The sequence below is a fragment of the Myotis yumanensis genome, unplaced genomic scaffold, assembly GCF_028538775.1.
Source record: "Myotis yumanensis isolate MYYU_CA2020_CCGP unplaced genomic scaffold, mMyoYum1.0.hap1 SCAF_4, whole genome shotgun sequence".
Lineage (NCBI taxonomy): Eukaryota > Metazoa > Chordata > Mammalia > Chiroptera > Vespertilionidae > Myotis > Myotis yumanensis.
In genome coordinates, this window is record NW_027223755.1 from 36268810 (window position 1) to 36286921 (window position 18112).

At 39.6% G+C, this 18112-nt stretch overlaps 1 long non-coding RNA gene across 1 annotated transcript in view; it reads left to right on the plus strand.

The window, feature by feature from the left end:
* LOC139008072 (uncharacterized) overlaps positions 1 to 17543 on the plus strand; it is a 39272-nt gene extending 21729 nt beyond the window's left edge. The window contains exons 2-3 of the long non-coding RNA XR_011471090.1: positions 12667 to 12751; positions 17365 to 17543. This is a non-coding gene — a long non-coding RNA (uncharacterized lncRNA). The remainder of the gene's footprint in view (positions 1 to 12666; positions 12752 to 17364) is intronic.
* Positions 17544 to 18112: the final 569 nt, after the last annotated feature.

Consider the following 18112-nt stretch of genomic DNA (forward strand, 5'->3'; position numbering starts at 1 on the left):
ATTGCAGGCTCGATCCCCAATGTGGGGCATGCAGGAGGAAGGGAATCAATGATTCTCTCTCACAAATGATGTTTCTATCTCTCTCTATCTCTCCCTTCCTCTCTGAAATCAATAAAAAATATATTTAAAAAATAATAATAATTTAAAAATAATAAAGTGCTTGGAATTAAAATGGATAAAAAAGTATATATTGAAAAAGAGGAGGCAAAAGTATAAAATTATTAGTTGCTCATTTGATTGTTGCTGATTTGATTGTGTAATTGGAAAACCTATAAAAACAACTACAAAATAGAACTAGTAAAAAGTCTGGCTGGGAGGCCACTAGAAACAGTAAAATATTTTAAAAGCAATAGTTTTCTTATATACCCTAAATAAACAGCTGGAATAATGGAAGAAAACTATTTACAACTGGAGTACAAATAATAATATAATAATGCTCTGGACCTAGGAATTAAGTTAATAGAAATATATAAGATCAATATGAGGAAAATTATAAAAATTATACTGAGACAAAAAAGAAAACTTAAATAAACAAATAAATAATACTGTGTTTCTAGGTGAAGTTACTCAATATTATAAAGATTTCCATCAAAGTAATCTGTAAACTCAATGCAATTGCATTTAAAGTTCAGTGGAACATTTTTAAATTGACAAAAGTATCATAAACCTAGAAAATAAATATGTAAGGAAACCTAGAATATTTTTAGCAATATGGAATTGGTTAAGAAAATTACAGTACATCCCAACAAAGCAACACTTTGTAGTCATGTGAAATGTTTGTGTAGCTATAAATTATTAGCTTGAAAAAATTATCACAAATATCAAATTGAAAAAGAAAATTGCAAGAAAATATGTTTAGTGTTAGCCATTTGAGTAAATTAAATAAACAAATAGAAAAATAAAATATTAAAACTATACACTAAAATATCAATAACTACTATCTCTAAAAAATTATAGGTTCTTTAAATTTTGCTTATGTGATCTTTCTAATTTTTTACTAAGGAACATGTTATTTTTGTGATTTAAAATAAGAAGTATGTGCATATGTCTTAAATATACCCACTGTAGACCTGACATCCTTGAGTTTACCTAAGCCCTTCTTGAATCCCATCATATTCTGACCTAACCACTTCTTGGAATAAAGACTTTGATTATTTCACTATAAATATGGAAAGCCACACTTTCTTTTGTTTTCAAACTACCTTCAGCATGTGTCCTTTCCTCTTATTTTCTGAGTTGTTACCTGATTCATTCCCTTCATGACACTAAAGTTTTGATCACATCCCACTTCACCTTCATCTTTCCAGATTGAGAGCATTAAGTAGTCAGCCATCCTCATAAACAAGCACTCATTTGCTCCATCTCTGTTTTTACTACATCATTAAAATGGCCACATGGCCAGAATTGAGCCATATATTCCCTATTTATTTTTCCCTTACTTCCACTGTATAAGAATTATTCCCCCAGTGCAAAATATCATCCTAAATATAATTTATAAGTGTATTTATTGAGCCGAATATGTGTATGGATTACTTCTACACTCCCCACTGGGAAAGTAGAATCTCTCCTTGGGTCAATTTCAGTGACAACATCTATAACACTATAGCTTTTTACCTCCCAAATAGACATGGATTTGTCTAGACTGCACACATGGATCTGTGTCCAAATTCACAAGGCAGGCCTTTGTGAATCAATAAGTGCTATCCTTGTGTCATTTTTCTTGCTGTCAAAGTGTCATAGTAAAAGAAAAAAGGTCCCAACTCAGCCTGCGTAAATTGTTAATTTTAGGCTCTTCTCAAATTACCCTGTGATGTGTGTGTGTGTGTGTGTTTGCACTCGCACATACACACGGAATGTCTAAACTGGACTAATCAATGTGCAGCGCCACCAGGGAGAAATGGAAAATCTACTCTTTGAATTTGAATAGAAGAGGCTGCAGGTGGGGAGAAAACAGGGCAAGAGCAAGCAGTGGGCAAACATGCAGAGCTGAGGCAAGGAGTCAAAGAAACAACTCAGCTGCTAATCAAGCACTCACATACACATAACAGCTCCTGCCTGGAGAAGTCCAGGTTGCCTGGACAGCTGCGAGCCATTTGATTGTCAGCATCAGACTGCACACACAGACCAGTGACAGGTTCACTCTTCTCTGTGTGCCATTTAATGTCACATGGGAAAGGAATATTGATCTCACTTCTCCTTCATCTCTTGTCACCCCAAAATGCCACAGCCTCTCAATACAGATTCATTCTTCTCCACTTCATCTTACACACCAGTGTCAGAGTGATAAGTTTAAACAAAGCTATGTTGTCACTTTTCTGGCTTTTTTTTAAAAAGCTATCTCTTGGTCCCTATTGCTTCCTAGGCAAGCCTTTCAGAATAGAGCAAAAATCCCATCATATGGCACATGAGGTCCTTCTGAACCAGGTCCAGCCACCCCTCCAACTCACATTATCCCAGCTCCCAAATTCTTGCTTCCTCCAAGAAGCCCTCCACTTTCCTCTACAGGCCCTTCTGTGTGGCATCTTTGGCCTCCCATCTCTACCTGTCCAAATATCACTCACCCTTCTTTAAGACCAGCCTCCCCAGTTGTCCCAACTGGGGACTAAATAATCAACTTTTCCTCTTTTCCTCTCTATTCTCAAAGGGCTTTTGGTGAACCTAAATAAATCCCTTAGCACAATAATAAAATAATAAGCACCTACAGAGCATTCATTAAACATTGGGTACGGTGCTAAGTGCTTGTTTTAATAACAGATCCTTAAGTTGTAGGGAATGGAAGCTTGCTAGAACCAGGAAAAGGGGGATGTGTTATATGTAACAGCTCAAGAAACCCAGGGCAAGATATACAATCAGGCTTCCAAAGGGACTGGAAAGTGATCAGAAATCCCTTTCTCCCACTCCTCTCCCTCTCTCTTTCCCTACCTCTCTTTCTCCCCTTCCCCCCATCTCTCCTTCCCTCTCCTCTCCCTCTCTCTCAGCAATGCCTCTTCCTGCACTCCCACCAACACCAGCAGCCACTACAAACCATATAAATAACGCAACTTCTATATAGGAGTAGTGAGTGAATATTGTTTATGTGTGAAGATCATTATGTATAAAAATGATTGTTGGAAAAAGAGCAAAAGTAGGTTATTTGTATCGGGTGAACACATCTTATTTAATCAAATCTAAGACTCCACTGGTTGTGAGACACACGTCCATTTTATGTATCATTAAGAGAGAAAAAAATGCTACCTTTTATCATCATTAAGAAGCAATTGTAAGATATATCCTTACTTTTACAGATGTTAAAGTATTAACCAATGTGATTCTTGATTAAATATTATATATAGAAAATAAAATATAAGCCGTCTTTGTACAGCACGTAAGAGTCAAGAGGAGAGGTTATTTACAACATTTTCCAGGGAGAAGCCCAACATGACCTGCTTACTATTACATAGGATCCAGCAGCTGGGGTTCCGATCTGAAGCTGTCAGAAACCACATTAACTCACCTCAAAGATGACATCAATGACAGGAAGTCAGTAATTAAAAACATTTGGGGTCAGTCCATATAGACTATCCAGAGAAAACCTACCAAGAGCTTGTCACAGGTCTCTTATACTAGAGCAGGGGACAGGTCCTCATTTTCTATTTCCTGACCTCTGGTGCAACTCAGCTCAGGAGTCCAGCTGTTCAGGCAAAGGATGACCTTCAACCTCACTACCAAGGTGGGCATTTCCCTCTCCACTGCTCTTGCTCCCCTGGGTAACTAGGTGGTAGGCCAGGAGAACGATGACTAATGTCCACCTCAGCCTCTGCTCCTTGCTGCTGTCAAGGCCAGTTATCACACTGAGAATTAGGAGAACAGCTAACAACCCTTCACAGCCCAACTCTCTCCTTAAAATAGTTTTATTCTCACTCAATATTGCTTCTAAGATCCATCCATGCTGTTGCATCTGCCTGTGATTCATTCATATTCACTCCTGCATACTATGTTGCCATGTGAATGCTCCACAATTTATTTACCTGTCCTCCCATCAATGGCCATGTGGTCTATTTCCTTTTTCTTTTCTTTTTTCCTGATGTGAACAGATGTTCTATAAGTGACACATGCAAATGTTTCTCTAGAGTATATACCTAGAAGTGGAATTGCAGGGTCTTAGACTACATGCATGTTCAGATTCACAAGATAATGCCAGATTATTTATCCAAAGTGGTGTTCCAATTTACATTCCTACAAGAGATATATAAATACCCATTACTTTAAGTTTCACCAACAACTTGAGGTTGTCAGACTCCTTAATTTTTGCCCATCTAGGAGAATGAAGAAAACAATGTACAGTATATCATTTTTATAGAGTTCCAAAATAAACACCTCCAAATAAATTGTTTAGGTGTGCATATACTTATAATAAAACTATATTAAATGCAAAGGAATGATAAATATATAATTTAGAACAGTAATTACCTCTAAAACAGGCAGGGGATTGTGGGGCTTTTTTCAAATAATACATAATAAAATAATGTTTTTAATTGCTTTATACTCTGTTTCTACAACACTGAAATATTGCTGCAAGAGGCACCTTGGAAATTACATCCTTACAGCCTCATCATCAAAAGGGGGGGGGGGGAAGCTCTTCCCTTCTAGCTCCAGATAAGAAAAATCTCAGGGAAGGACTCTGATTGGCCCAGATTAGATAATATGTCCATCCCTGAACCAATCATGGTGGTCAAGGGTAATAAGCACTATGATTGGTCTGTCTTTTGTCTACCTCTGTGGCCAGAAAAATAGAGTAAGTTGCCATAAAATGTGGGGTGGAGCCAAATGAAAAAGCAAAGCATGACAAAAACTTTAAGGAGTTTTAATGTCATCAACTTCTAAAAGCCATACAAACTATATATGGCAGAGCAGGGATTCAAACCCAGATCTATATGTCTCTGGGGCCTGGGCTTTAACCCCTTTAATTCCAGCTTCTGCTATATTAAAATATTATAGGTTTTCTCTAGTGTTATTCCAGAATTTTCTCAAAGTCTGGGACCTTGTCTTATTTATCTTTGTCCTCCCAGCTCTTAGAAATACTACCTGGCACTTTTTAGGTGTTTTGTGGAATTAATTAAATCTCCAAACTACAGATTGCTTATTTGAACATAGTCTTATATCAACATGGATGTGACCATTTCTAAGACCAGCTGTGTAGGTCTTGTGCTCAGAAGAGAACAGATGGAAATTTGAAGAGTGGGAGGAGGTGGAACATTTTAATTTCAAGAACATTTTAGCACCACAAAAATCAAAAGGTAAATAGAAATACTAGAAATCTTTTACTGAAAGCAAAGTTGCCTGATGATCAAAAGTGAGCATAATAAGATTAGCTATCACAAATTTTTCTTACTGAGAAAATGATGACTAGCCAGAGTTGTTATTTCTACTACATTTTTTATATAAACTCTTTGGAAAGAAAAGTGGGATTGGGTGAAACCAAAGGGGAACCTTTCCTTTGACAATATCATTAGAATTATTATAACAAAAGGTATTCATGAGATCACTTGCAATTTCTTTTTAATTCATGTTTTAAATCTCTTGGCAATAATTACCAGTTTTCTGCTTCTTTCCACTTTCCCCAGCTATGATGTGAAGGTATTGTTCAAGAAATGACCTTTATCTTCATTTATTTTTATTTGGGTCATGTTGGTTTCCATTGTTTGTCTTCCACAGAATCATGTCATTTGTTTCCTGGTATTTGTCTTTTATGCTCCTTTGTGAAGCCTAAAATAAAACAAACAAAAAAAAATCATTTCTTTGTTAAATACTGTATTTTCATTTCTCACTATTCATTTTGTCTTGAATTGGAATGCTTCTAGTCTCCTCTGGACTTTGGATCTACATATTTAAACTTTTTATCTTCATTTTAGTCTTTCAACCCTTTTGTTCTCCTTTGTTTCACAGAAAATACTTCATTTTCAATGACTCACCATTGTATTGCTTCCCTGGCTTACATAGCCATTAAGTTGAAATAGTCTATTAATTTAGAGTTGTGTTATGCTGTCTTGATTCAGGCTGCTTCTAATTTTGCTGAAGGATCTGTATGTGGCTGCAGTTAATTTATTTTTAAACATTTTCTTGGTTTCCCTCTGTCCTCTTTTTTGTATTATCCAATCTGATATCCACCCAAGCATTATACTCTGATCCAAATTTTGCCCATTCCAAATTTCAACTTCTTTTTTTCCCTCCTATTAGACTGGCTTTGTTTGTAATTATTATCCAGGTACCCACAGGCTAATTTCACCAGAGGCCGTAACACTGGTGTTTATTCGGGTGATTCTGAAGTTTTGTCCTACATTTACTGGAAAAAAGGAGAGGGGAAAAGAGGAGAGAAATTGAAAGTAATAACTGGTTCAGTCTTGAAACCAAATATTCCCTGTTGCGTATGTACACTGTTAGGATTCTCTAGGCCCGTATTTAATCCTCCAATTGCTTTGCCTGTATTGACTTGAACAGGGAGTAGACTCAAAATAGGAATAGAAGACCTCAGAACCCTGACTCAAAGCTTCTGGTCCTTTGCCCTAATCCTTATCCCTAACCTCTCACTTAGCAAACATTAGGTCCAAATCTGTCTTTGTTCGTTGGGTAAAAGAAAGGCTTTCCCTTTCACCTTCTCTCCAGTCTAGTTGACACAAGCAAAAGAGAGGATCATCTAGCTGAGCCCTGAAAGTTTTTTTTCCAGATGGCATTACAGCCATGTCACAGATGCAAGATCTTCTTAACTCACAGAAAGCCATGATGCAGGGAGCAGAGAAGAGGTGTTTTGTGCAATTAATTAAATCTCCAAACTACAGATTGCTTATTTGAACATATTCTTATATCAACAAGGATGCAGCCATGTCTGAGACCAGCTGTGTGGGTCTGGTCGAATGCATGGGACTAGGAGTTCATCCTATCATGTATCAGAGAGAGTAGGTCCTTGAGAAGATCCAAGCCCTACCATGGCCCTCTCTGTGCTACCCTCCAGATGTCAGATTCCTATGATTACAGCCTCAAGCAGCATGGCTGCCTGTCAAAATGTGGCCTCGGTTATAAAGAATGGGTGTTACACCACTATCTTAATTATGAAAGGGGACAGAAATAGAATGTTAGGGAACCAGCTAGTATTGTAAGAAATATTAATCATGCTCTATTAACCATGATTGTTTTATTCTGATTAAAGAAGGCACTTCTACCCTGGCTGGAGCTGACCTGGAGATGCAGCCCTGCCTCCCCATTTAAAGCTGCCTATTGTCATGGGAAGGGTGAACAAAGATTTGTTATAGAAACCAGAGACACCAGTCCTCTGAAGATCCCCAGCCCTTTTTGCACACCTGCAGGCCTTTGCAAACCTCCAGCCTGCTTCCCTGTTAATTGCCCAGCTGGCACTCCCTTTCGCTATTTCCCCATGTAACCCCAGTCCTTGCACATCACTAAGCCCTAGTCCTTTTGCATATCTGTAAACTGCCCTTTTGCCTACTTTTCCTTTGTAGCTCTACCTATATAAGCAGCTGGCTTATGGGGGGCTGGAGAGCAGATTTTCGTGTATGACCTGCTGCTCTCCCATACTGCCTGCAGTATTGGAATAAACATTCATATATGATTCAACCCTGTCTCTGCTTAATTGGCTCCAGTAGTGACAGGCAGCATGGACCCATTGTTTGTCCGGTTACAATGATAGCATAAGGCAATGCATTCTCTGCTTCAGGTATCAGAATAGTAGCAAATTTCAGAATAAAATCTCCAACTAACTGCTTTTCCCCGCATGCCTTGTGGATGCATATGAAGGCCTATGGGAAAACAAAAGAACATGACATCACAAAGTTCCAGCTACGTGGCCCTGATAGAGTAGGAGAGCCCCTGAGGCCTTCTCAGTAGGCATCAGACTTCAGTGGAGGTTGGATTAGACCAGCCGTGGGCAAACTGCGGTCCATGGGCCAGCCGGCCCGTTTGAAATTAATAAAACTAAAAAAAAAAAAAAAAAAGACCATACCCTTTTATGTAATGATGTTTACTTTGAATTTATATTAGTTCACACAAACACTCCATCCATGCTTTTGTTCCGGCCCTCCAGTCCAGTTTAAGAACCCATTGTGGCCCTCGAGTCAAAAAGTTTGCCCACCCCTGGATTAGACTGTTGCATGCAGTCTGCCTTCTTGTCACCAGAGTTTCCACTGTCACTCCTGCCATGATTCATTGATCCAAGTCTGGAAATCCCAGGTACAGGACCAAATCTCACAGAAAACCATGAATGTGCCCCTAAGTCTTTTCCAGGCAAAGCTAATGTTTCCTGTTGGTTAGAGCAGATGCCAATGAGGCCAAAGCTTGGGGAATTCTTGAGCCAGTTTCCCACAGGGGAAAATTCTACTCTGAGGTTAAAGACTAAATGTGTAAGCCTACCCAGACATCTTGCAACTAAGAACATAATGAAGTCAGTTAATTTTCTGTTTAATTGTCTACTGTGTTACAAGGGAGACTGTCACTTTAAATTGTGTCAGAAGCAGACTCTAAAGAAATCAGTTGCTGGAACAAAATAGCCAGGGGCTATAGAAAATAGATATGAAAAAACTCCTAAGAAACCAGGAAAATCAGAAACGCTTCCTATGGCTAGAGCAAGCCAGACACAGGCTAATTCGAGTCTCTCTACGTGCTATAAATGCAAAGGAAATGTTATGTGCTTCTTGGTAGCTTCTAAATTCAGGGATGAGAAACTGGATTAAAGAAATATCAAAGGCAATTGCTAAAGGTGACACTAAAGATGGTTAAGAGAAGCTAAATCTCATCTCTTCTTACTGGAAACCATCTCCCTGGAAACGAGCTCAGGACGTCCTCACACCGATAAAGGAAGTGGGACACGTGAGAGAAACTGCCAGTGAGCTGAGACCAAGATAAGAGGGGATACCACACGAACAAAAAAGTTATCGTATTCATTGTTTATGGGAGTGTACATTGATACCTTTCTGGAAAGCACTTTAGAAATACATTTATTTAAATCCTTCAAACTACTATACAGGATGTGCCCAGAAAAATGGCTACACACTTTAACAGCTGATTTCTATTACATTTTGAAAATGAAATGTACTTTAATAAACACTGCCCTTTATAATTATTCAAAGTATATATACTAGTACATTTTGGGGGGACACCCTATATATATATATATAAGGGACTTCTATTTGGTCTTATTTTGAAAGATATAATAGGCTAACAGGGACTTTTCATGTTGCTCCCCAAATTGGTGACCAAACCAAGAACAAGTGACAAAGACACCAACCTCGTCCTAAAGAAAGAGAAAGTGAGAAGAGGAGGCAGCTTTCTAGGACAGTGGGTTGAACTGTCTCAGCTACATACCCCTGCTAACACCTCTGCAGGTGATTCCAGCAGACAACTGTGGGATACAGAGGACTAGGGACAATCTTCTCATGACTCATTGCTCTGGCCCAAGGGAAGAGTGCTACAGTTGTGGTTGGGAGGCCATGTGGAAATGCTCCTCTCGGATTTCCCACTGCAGGGAGCGTAGCCCACTGCCCAGCTGCTGTGCACTGAATTCTGCCACCACATTTGAGCCAAGAGCAGGCTTTCCATTGGCTGCTGCCCGATCAAGTATGGAGCACAGAGGAGATACCCCGGCAGGACCATTCCTGAGAGCCTTGGTGGACTTTCTTAGAACTGCACTGAAATCTAAGACTTCCTTCCCTGCCTCCTTCACAGGGTTCACAACCAGCATCACAGTCTGGTGGCGCTCCCAACCTTCTCCATCCCCCATCCCTTTCCTCTCACAAGCATTTTCTCCAATAAAGTCCTTGTTCATCTAACCCCATTTTGTCATCGGCTTCTCTGAGGACCTGTACTAACACAGTCACTCCTCCCACCTACAGAACTTGGAACCCGGTAAGAGAACCATTCACAGAGATTGGGGGTGCTAGCAAAAAGAAAAAAAAAGTAGATTGGAATGTCATTCCCAAGTTGGAAATACATTTATACAGTAAACTTACTGATTGGGCTTCAATGCCTATTTTAGCATCAGGACAAGAGAATTGCAAAAAGATGGGAAATGCAAAAAAAAAAAAAATGGGAAGCCATGGGACTGTGTACTCTCCTGGGGAGTTAAACGCACACACAGGCACACAGACTCACATTTGTCTTCTAGGTAGTTAGTGTATATGAGTCTCCCTGGGGCAAATGGACATGCAGCATGTGATGAATTTGAATGGGGTTGCCTGTACCCACACATGGACTTAAACTACTCGATTAGAAGGGTGATAGGAGTTCAAAGTAAGGGGCCCTGCTGCCAATTGCACAGTTGTGAAAGGACGTGTGCAAAGCTGTAAGAAGGCCCCTGCAAGGGAGCAGGAGTACCTTGTAGAAGAGGACGGCACCTCAGTCCTACAACCACCCTTCCTCCCACACAGCCTGCCAAGAGCCTGAATGGGTTTGAAAATGGGCTTTCCCAAGACCCTCCAGATAAGTACCTAGTCAGCCAAATCCTTGAGTTCAAGACCCTGAGCAGAGGACCCAATTGAGTCATGCCTGACTCCTGACCTGCAGAAACTATGCTATAATAAATGTTGTTTCTTGTTTTTTTGTTGTTGTTGTTGTTTGTATAGTTGGTTTTGGTTGTTTGTTTTTGTTTTAGAGAGAGAGAGAAAGGGAGAGGGAGAGATAGAAACATCGATGAGAGAGAATCATTGATCAGCCACCTCCTGCACACCCCTCACTGGGATCAAGCCTACAACCCGGGCATGTGCTCTAACTGGGAATTGAACGGGCGACCTCTTGGTGCATGGGTCGATACTCAACCACTGAGCAACACAGGCTGGGCTAATAAACATTGTTTTAAGCCACTATGTTTGTAGTCATTTGTAATGCAGCAAAATAATAGAAAACTAATACAAGGAGATTCAACACAGCATACATTTGATAGCAGTAATTGAAGAAAAGTAAACCACTTTGTATGTCTTCCAAGTTCACAATGCTTACTAAACTAATTACAAAAGTTTTATTATCAAGTTTGCCTTGTATTACCAAATGAATACATTCAAGTATTCATAAATATATTATTTATGGTACAATGGAGTGACTTAAAATTCAAAATCATCTCTTACCTCAAATTATAACTGTATATAACCAACCTGATCATTTACTACAGTGTTCTTTTTAAACTACCACTTAGGTGTCTCATACTTAAATTTACAGCGTAATATTTAAAATGTCAACAATCTCCATAGTTACTGAAGGGAGGCAGGAAAGCAAATAGAAGGTGGTCAATTACTGAGCTGGCCAGAGCTTCACAAGAAAACACAGCTGGTTTCTTTATGCAGGACATCTCCAGGGAGGCCATGTGGAACCCCATGGAGGGGCACAGGAAGCAGCATGTATCCTCAGGTCCTTTCTATTTCCTGTCTCTACACTGCTGGTGTGACAGTATAACCCAACCTCTCCAGCCACTGGGAGAGTGAGATCCCATGCCACTTTGCAATGATTCTTCTGAGCCTGGACATGGTAGACAGGGCAAGGGGCAGTCCTTGCCCACTGAGCGTAATGGAGCTGAGCATGCAGGGCCCTCACCTGGGGAGGCTGGGGCAGCTGACAGTGTTAAGAGATGAGGGAAAGGTGGTGGCCAAGGGTTCTCCATTGAGTAAGTGGCCAGGGCCCAGAAGGTGGAGCCAAGCACATCTGGAAAGGTGCATTAACTCAGACCTCACAGCCCCAAACCTGAGGCTTGCGCAGCACCACCCTTCCTCCCACGCTATTATCTTGACAACCAGGTAAGAGAGAATTGATCCGCTCCCCCATTGCTTATAAGAAACAGAAACAGCTACTTCTTTTTTTTTTCCTCATCATCCTTAATTTTGGGTTCCCCCATCTGGTTTGCATTTCTACCCAGAAGGCTCTTGATGCCCTTATTTACAAACCCTTCTCTGTACAAGAAGCTATTTCTTTCCCACCGATTTTTGTAATCCATTCTGGAAAACACACCCAGAGCCCCTGGGCTTCCGTCCATTCTGCTTTTCATTATTGCAATTGCAGTGTGGTTAAACCAGTTATGTCGAAACTGTGTGTGTGTGTGTGTGTGTGTGTGTGTGTGTGTGTGTGTGTGTGTTTGCAATGCATTCTACTCCAAAGTTTGATTGGGGGGGGGGGGGGGGGTGTTAAACACACACAGGCTTCTTGTCTGGGTGGTGCACAATTTGGACAGAGATATGATGACATCTCTTGGAAAGGAGAAAGGGAGAGGAAAAGCCTGGGTCTGAAGTACAAACCTTCCAATTTCAAAATGGGAAATATTTCAAAACTAGTTGCACTAGACCCTTATGTACAGGGGATAAAAACCTTATGAGGAGCATAAAACACTAAAAAGTAAGCCATTAATAAATACATTTTTCCCACAGATAAACCTGGCTTTGAGTGCTTTATCCAAGGACCTCTTTTGACATTTCTGGGATTCTTGCATTTATATTCAAACTCATCAAAAGCTGTCCCCAAGTAACCACACAATCACTTCTTGAGGTTTTTCTTCTCTCCTCTTGATCAGTTTTTCTCTTCAGACCTTTGGCTGACTGTTTTGCTACTGTTACCAGGACTGAAATTCCTACCAGAATTAAAAGAAAGAACCAGGAGTAGCAATGCTGTGTTCTCAAGGGTTCTTTTTTCCACCCCAAACAGGAAAGGACCACTTATGGATTGATCTCCTCATCAGAGAACCATGTCACCCAATCGCCCCGCTCTGCAACTTGCCACAAGATTGATGGTAAACATAATGCATATGAAAATGAAGGAGGAAGTGTATGCAAAGCTTCAGTGGTGGTGCAGGGGGCTGGAAACGATGTTGTGCAGTACATCACTTCATCAGAATTTCTCATTTTCAAGACACTGACTCTAAAATTACTGCAGTCGTAGTGTTTAATGTTCCTGTATTGGGATTCCAGGGTTTTAAAAATGATTTGAAGTCAGAAAAGCAAGGCTGACTTATTTGGATCTATGCTGTAGTATGACAAAAAAAAAATTTAAAAAGAATTGCTATGAACACACACACACACACACACACACACTTACAGTGAGGTTAATACTCTATCCACTGGAATACAAAGAAGGTTGCCAATAAATGAAGAAACTAAACATAATCATAGACTAATGAAGCTTAAGTTGCAATGCCCTGGAAGGGGACCTAGGTTTTTATAAAATTTTCAAAAATCAGCTATTTTAACGAAAATGGTTAAGTTCCCCTCTCTCTCTCCACCACCTCCCCCCCCCCCACCCCCTCGCCTTGTCCCTCCAATTTCCCTTCTGTACTTGATGGTATTACACAGGCTATGAGCATTTGGGAGATCCAGCCAAGAGGAAGTTGAGTTGAGGAATGTTTCCTTTGAGTTTAGAAGTAAAAAATATTTAGGTGGTTCTCAGTCACTCCTGTCTTAGTTACATGACTGCGAGTGTCCTGGTAGTACAGTGGCTTCCTGGCACCCGATGGCCCCTGAGCGACACAGGTACAGGGTAAGAGATGGCATCTCAATACGAACATGCATGTCAGGGTCCCGCAGCAGATGTGTGTTGGGTGACTGAGAAGAAAGCAGGTTTGAAACATGCAGAACCAGAAGCTAATCTATGGAAAATTCTTCCAATCATCAGATCTACTAAAAAATAAGCAGAGGATTCAGATTTCATTAACACATCCTCAAAACCAAAGCTTTCTCCTTCATAAAGATTTTTCCAAACTCAACAACAATCTTGAAAATTTATGTTATATGGACCTAACAGGTTGTGAGCCTGAAAATAAACTTTTCTAAACTATCAATGGGAAGAAATAAAAACTTCATCCAATCATGCTAGAGGAAAAACTGAGCTGCCTTTCTATTCTTTCTATGAAAAGGACATCATAACATTGTTGTCATATAAAGAAGCAGTCAAAGATGTTGATAGAGACAGAGATTACAGTAATGCTCTACAAGTTAAGAAACACCAAAGATTGATGGGAACACCCAGAAGCTGGGAGAGATGAAGACAGATATTCCCTTAGAGCAGTGGTTCTCAACCTTCTGGTCCTTTAAATATAGTTCCTCATGTTGTGACCCAACCATAAAATTATTTTCATTGCTACTTCATAACTGTAATGTTGCTACTGTTATGAATCGTAAGGTAAATATCTGATATGCAGGATGGTCTTAGGTGACCCCTGTGAAAGGGTCGTTCAACCGCCAAAGGGGTCATGACCCACAGGTTCAGAACTGCTGCCTTAGAGGATTTGGAGGAAGTGTGCCCATGACAACACCTGCTTTTATTCTTCTAGCCTCCAGAATTGTGAGAGAATACATTTTGTGTTTTGTTTTATTTTGTTTTGTTGTTATTGTGCGTGTGTGTGTGTGTGTGTGTGTTGTAAGCCACCCAACAACTAATACAAAATTAGTTTTGCTTAGAATGCTATGTCAATATCTACCTAAAATTAACCAGGTAATCTTCATTCCAATTATCTACAGGGAGAAATGAGGTACTTATATAAAAGTCCAGGTCACTATTTTTTTTCAATTAATTTAATTGTCCTAACCTTGTATTTCTATGACTTTTTGTTTGTTACTGTTGTTGAACCACTTTATAGGTACGTAGCTTACATGGATGTGTGTTTGTGTTGATTGCACATGCTAGAACAAAAATAATATGGCAAGGAGTACATCTTTAGATTGTACATAAAACAATATATTGCCATATATCAGTACTTTAAATGTTTATTAATAGTGGCTCCTGCATTTTTTTAAAAAAGTGTATTTCTGATCCATTAGCCCTAATAAAAGATCTCTGGTCAAATACTACATTCAAAAAAAAAAGAAGAAGAAGCAGCAGTCAAAGATTATGAAACCGAAGAATGTTTTTTCATGTTTGTAGTATTGATCAGCTTTTTCAACTTCGTAATTGATTGCAATTCTTTTCTCACTCTAAATAAATGTTTTTTATACCTAATTTTGCATTCATGACTTTGCTCCTCTTGAAGAACTGTTTAGGTTTCAGGCCCCTCAAAGTCTAGTCCTGTCCAGTGTGGCTCAGTTGGTTGAGCATCGTCCCTTGCACCAAAGGGTCACTGGCCCAATTCCCTGGTCAGGGCACATACCCAGGTTGCAGTCTCAATGCCCAGTAGGGGGCGTGTGGGAGGCAGCCAAAGGACTGATGTTTCTCCCTCTCCCTTCCTCTCTCTCTAAAATCAATAAAAACATATTTTTTAAAAAAACACTATATCTGCCCTTCCATCTGACTCATAGTCTCAATGCTGACACTCTGGATGCTGACTCTCAGGTCAGGCCTTCCTCCTAAGCAGCTCCTAACACATCCACACAGATCGTGAGCCTCAGAGCCTCTCCTCATCCCCTGGGATCCAAGGGTTTCCACTGCTGCTTCCCTTTAGTCGCCCTTGACTATGGTCACATCTTGTTCCTTGTCCTCATGTGGAACCCCCTCCAACTCCAAAGCTTTAAATTCCAAAGAACTTACAAGTCAGTTTATGTAACTCAAACTCTACCTTATTTCAAATTTATTTTACACACACACACATGTGCCATGGATTATTCTAGTACATTGTATTCTTCATTGCTTGCTGCTTTTCTTCCTCTCCTCCTATGCTCATCCTTCCTGTTCATTCCAAATTTCCCAAGTGACGTATACCTCCCTGAATCTTGTTCTTCCAATTCCATACTTCATAGTAGTCCCTGCCAAAATCAATTCAGTTAGCTCTAATTATTTTTAATGGCTGTGTAATATTTCATGGTGGAGATACATCCTTATGCATTCAATATTTCCCTCTTAGGAGATACTGCTGAGCAAAATGGGCCTCCTTTTACTGAAAGGAACCGATGATCTAAATGCTATTTAAATTGCCTACCCAGCCGGGAGGTATGGCTCAGTGGTTGAGCATCAACCTATGAACCAGGAAGTCAAGGTTGATTCCCAGTCAGAGCACATGCCCAGCTTACTAGCTCAAAATCCCCAGTGTGGGACATGCAGGAGGCAGCCAACCAATGACTCTCACTCACTGATGTTTCTATCTCTCTTTCCCTCTCCCTTCCTCTCTGAAATCAATAAAATTTTTAAAAGTTAATTTTTTTTTTCTTTTCCATATATTCCATTGATTTTCCACAGAGAGAAAGGGAGAGAGATGGAGAGTTAGAAACATCGACGAGAGAGAAACATCGATCAGCTGCCTCCTGCACATCTCCCACTGGGGAGGTGCCCGCAACCCAGGTACATGCCCCCGACCGGAATCGAACCTGGGACCCTTCAGTCCGCAGGCCGACGCTCCATCCACTGAGCCAAACCGGCCTCGGCTAAAAGTTAATTTTTTAAAAAAGAAATGAGTTCCTATAAAAGTAAATAAATACATACATACATAAATTGCCTATTCAGAAAAATGGTTCAACTGTCCGCCGCATTGTTTACCTCTCCACCCTTTTCAGCTTCCTCCATAACTTACACTGAGCTTCCTCTTACTGACCCATATTTTCTTTTCTCTCTGCAAATATACTGACTAATGCTAAATACTTGCAGTTCTAGTCTGGCAATCCACTTTTGTTCCCACCACCTGAGCAGTAAATTTACCAAGCATCAGTGCAGTGGGTGGACTGTTGTGGGTTGAATTGTGACCCCCTGATAAAGATCTGTTGAAGTCCTAACTCCCAGTTCCTCACAATGTGGCCTTATTTGGAGATCCAGTCTTCAGAGAGGTATTCAAGTTAAAATGAGGTCATCAGAGTAGGCTCTAATCAAATAGCACTGGTGTTCTTATGAAAAGAAAAAACTGGACAGACATACACAGAGAGAAAACAGCCATGTAAAGACAAAGAATTAATGTCTGCATCTACAAGCCAAGGAACACCAAAAATCTCTGGCAAACCATCTGAAGCTAGGAGGAGATAGGGAAAAATACTTCCTCCCCAAGTTTTACAGGGAACATGACCCTGCTGATACTTTGATTTCAAACTTCTAGCCTCCAGACCTTTAAGACAATAAATTTGTATTTTTCTGAGCCAAATATATATAATTTCCTTTTTGATGTCCATTCCATTTGTTTCCTATTATTACAGTATGAACAGTACTGCAATAAACATTCTTTTACCGGTGTTGTGATGTTATTATATCTATAGGATTCCCAGTACTTGGACTGGAGGTTTAAAAAGTACACACAACTTGTATGCATGCATATAAGCATAACTAATGGACATAAGACACTGGGGGGTAAGGGAGGGCAGGGGATTGTCAAGGGCGGGGGGTGGGGGAAGGACACATATGTAATACCCTTTGTAATACTTATTATATTTTTTTTAAGAATAAAAAAAAATAAAAATAAATAAAAAGTACACACATATATTTTTTTATTCTTCATAGATGCTGCCAGATGCTTCCAAAAAGACCTATGATGATTCATATTTCCATCAGTAGAGTATGAAAACTTCTTCCTCCCAATTTTGCAGCAATAAGTAATATTACTCTTTTTCACGTTTGCCAACCTGAAGTGTTTAACATGACACCTCACTGTAACCTTAATTTTCTTTTTTCTGAGTAAATTTGAGCATCTCTTTATTGATTAACTGAACTTTTAGATTTTGCTCTTCTGTAAATTGCCTATTCATATTCTTGAGCAAAAGTTGGAGGGAGGTCATTTGTGTGTTTTTTTCATTGATTCTTAAATCTACTTGTATATTATGAATAAAGTACCCTTTGCCATGCTTGTAGCAAATATTTTTCCCAAATCTACTATATTTCTCCTAATTTTTTGTGATTTTTACATAGTTAAATAATCTATAGTTACTATTTTGTCATTTATGGCACTATGTTATTGAAATACTTTCTCCACTTTCATTTATAGGTGCCATTAGTATAGAGGAAGAAAAATGCTTTTTTCAATTATTATTAAATACATTCACCTTACAGAAACTGTATTAATTCTTATAAGTTGTTACTGGAGGCTCCTGGGTTTTCTGAGTATACTGTTATATCACCAGCCCCCAGAAAAGACAGTATCACTCGTGTCAATTTCTCTAGTACCACGTATTGTCTCGTACTTAGGAAGCACTCTATAAATGTTTTAGGAATGAACGAACAAATGAATGAATGAAATGAAGTGGGTCAGAGA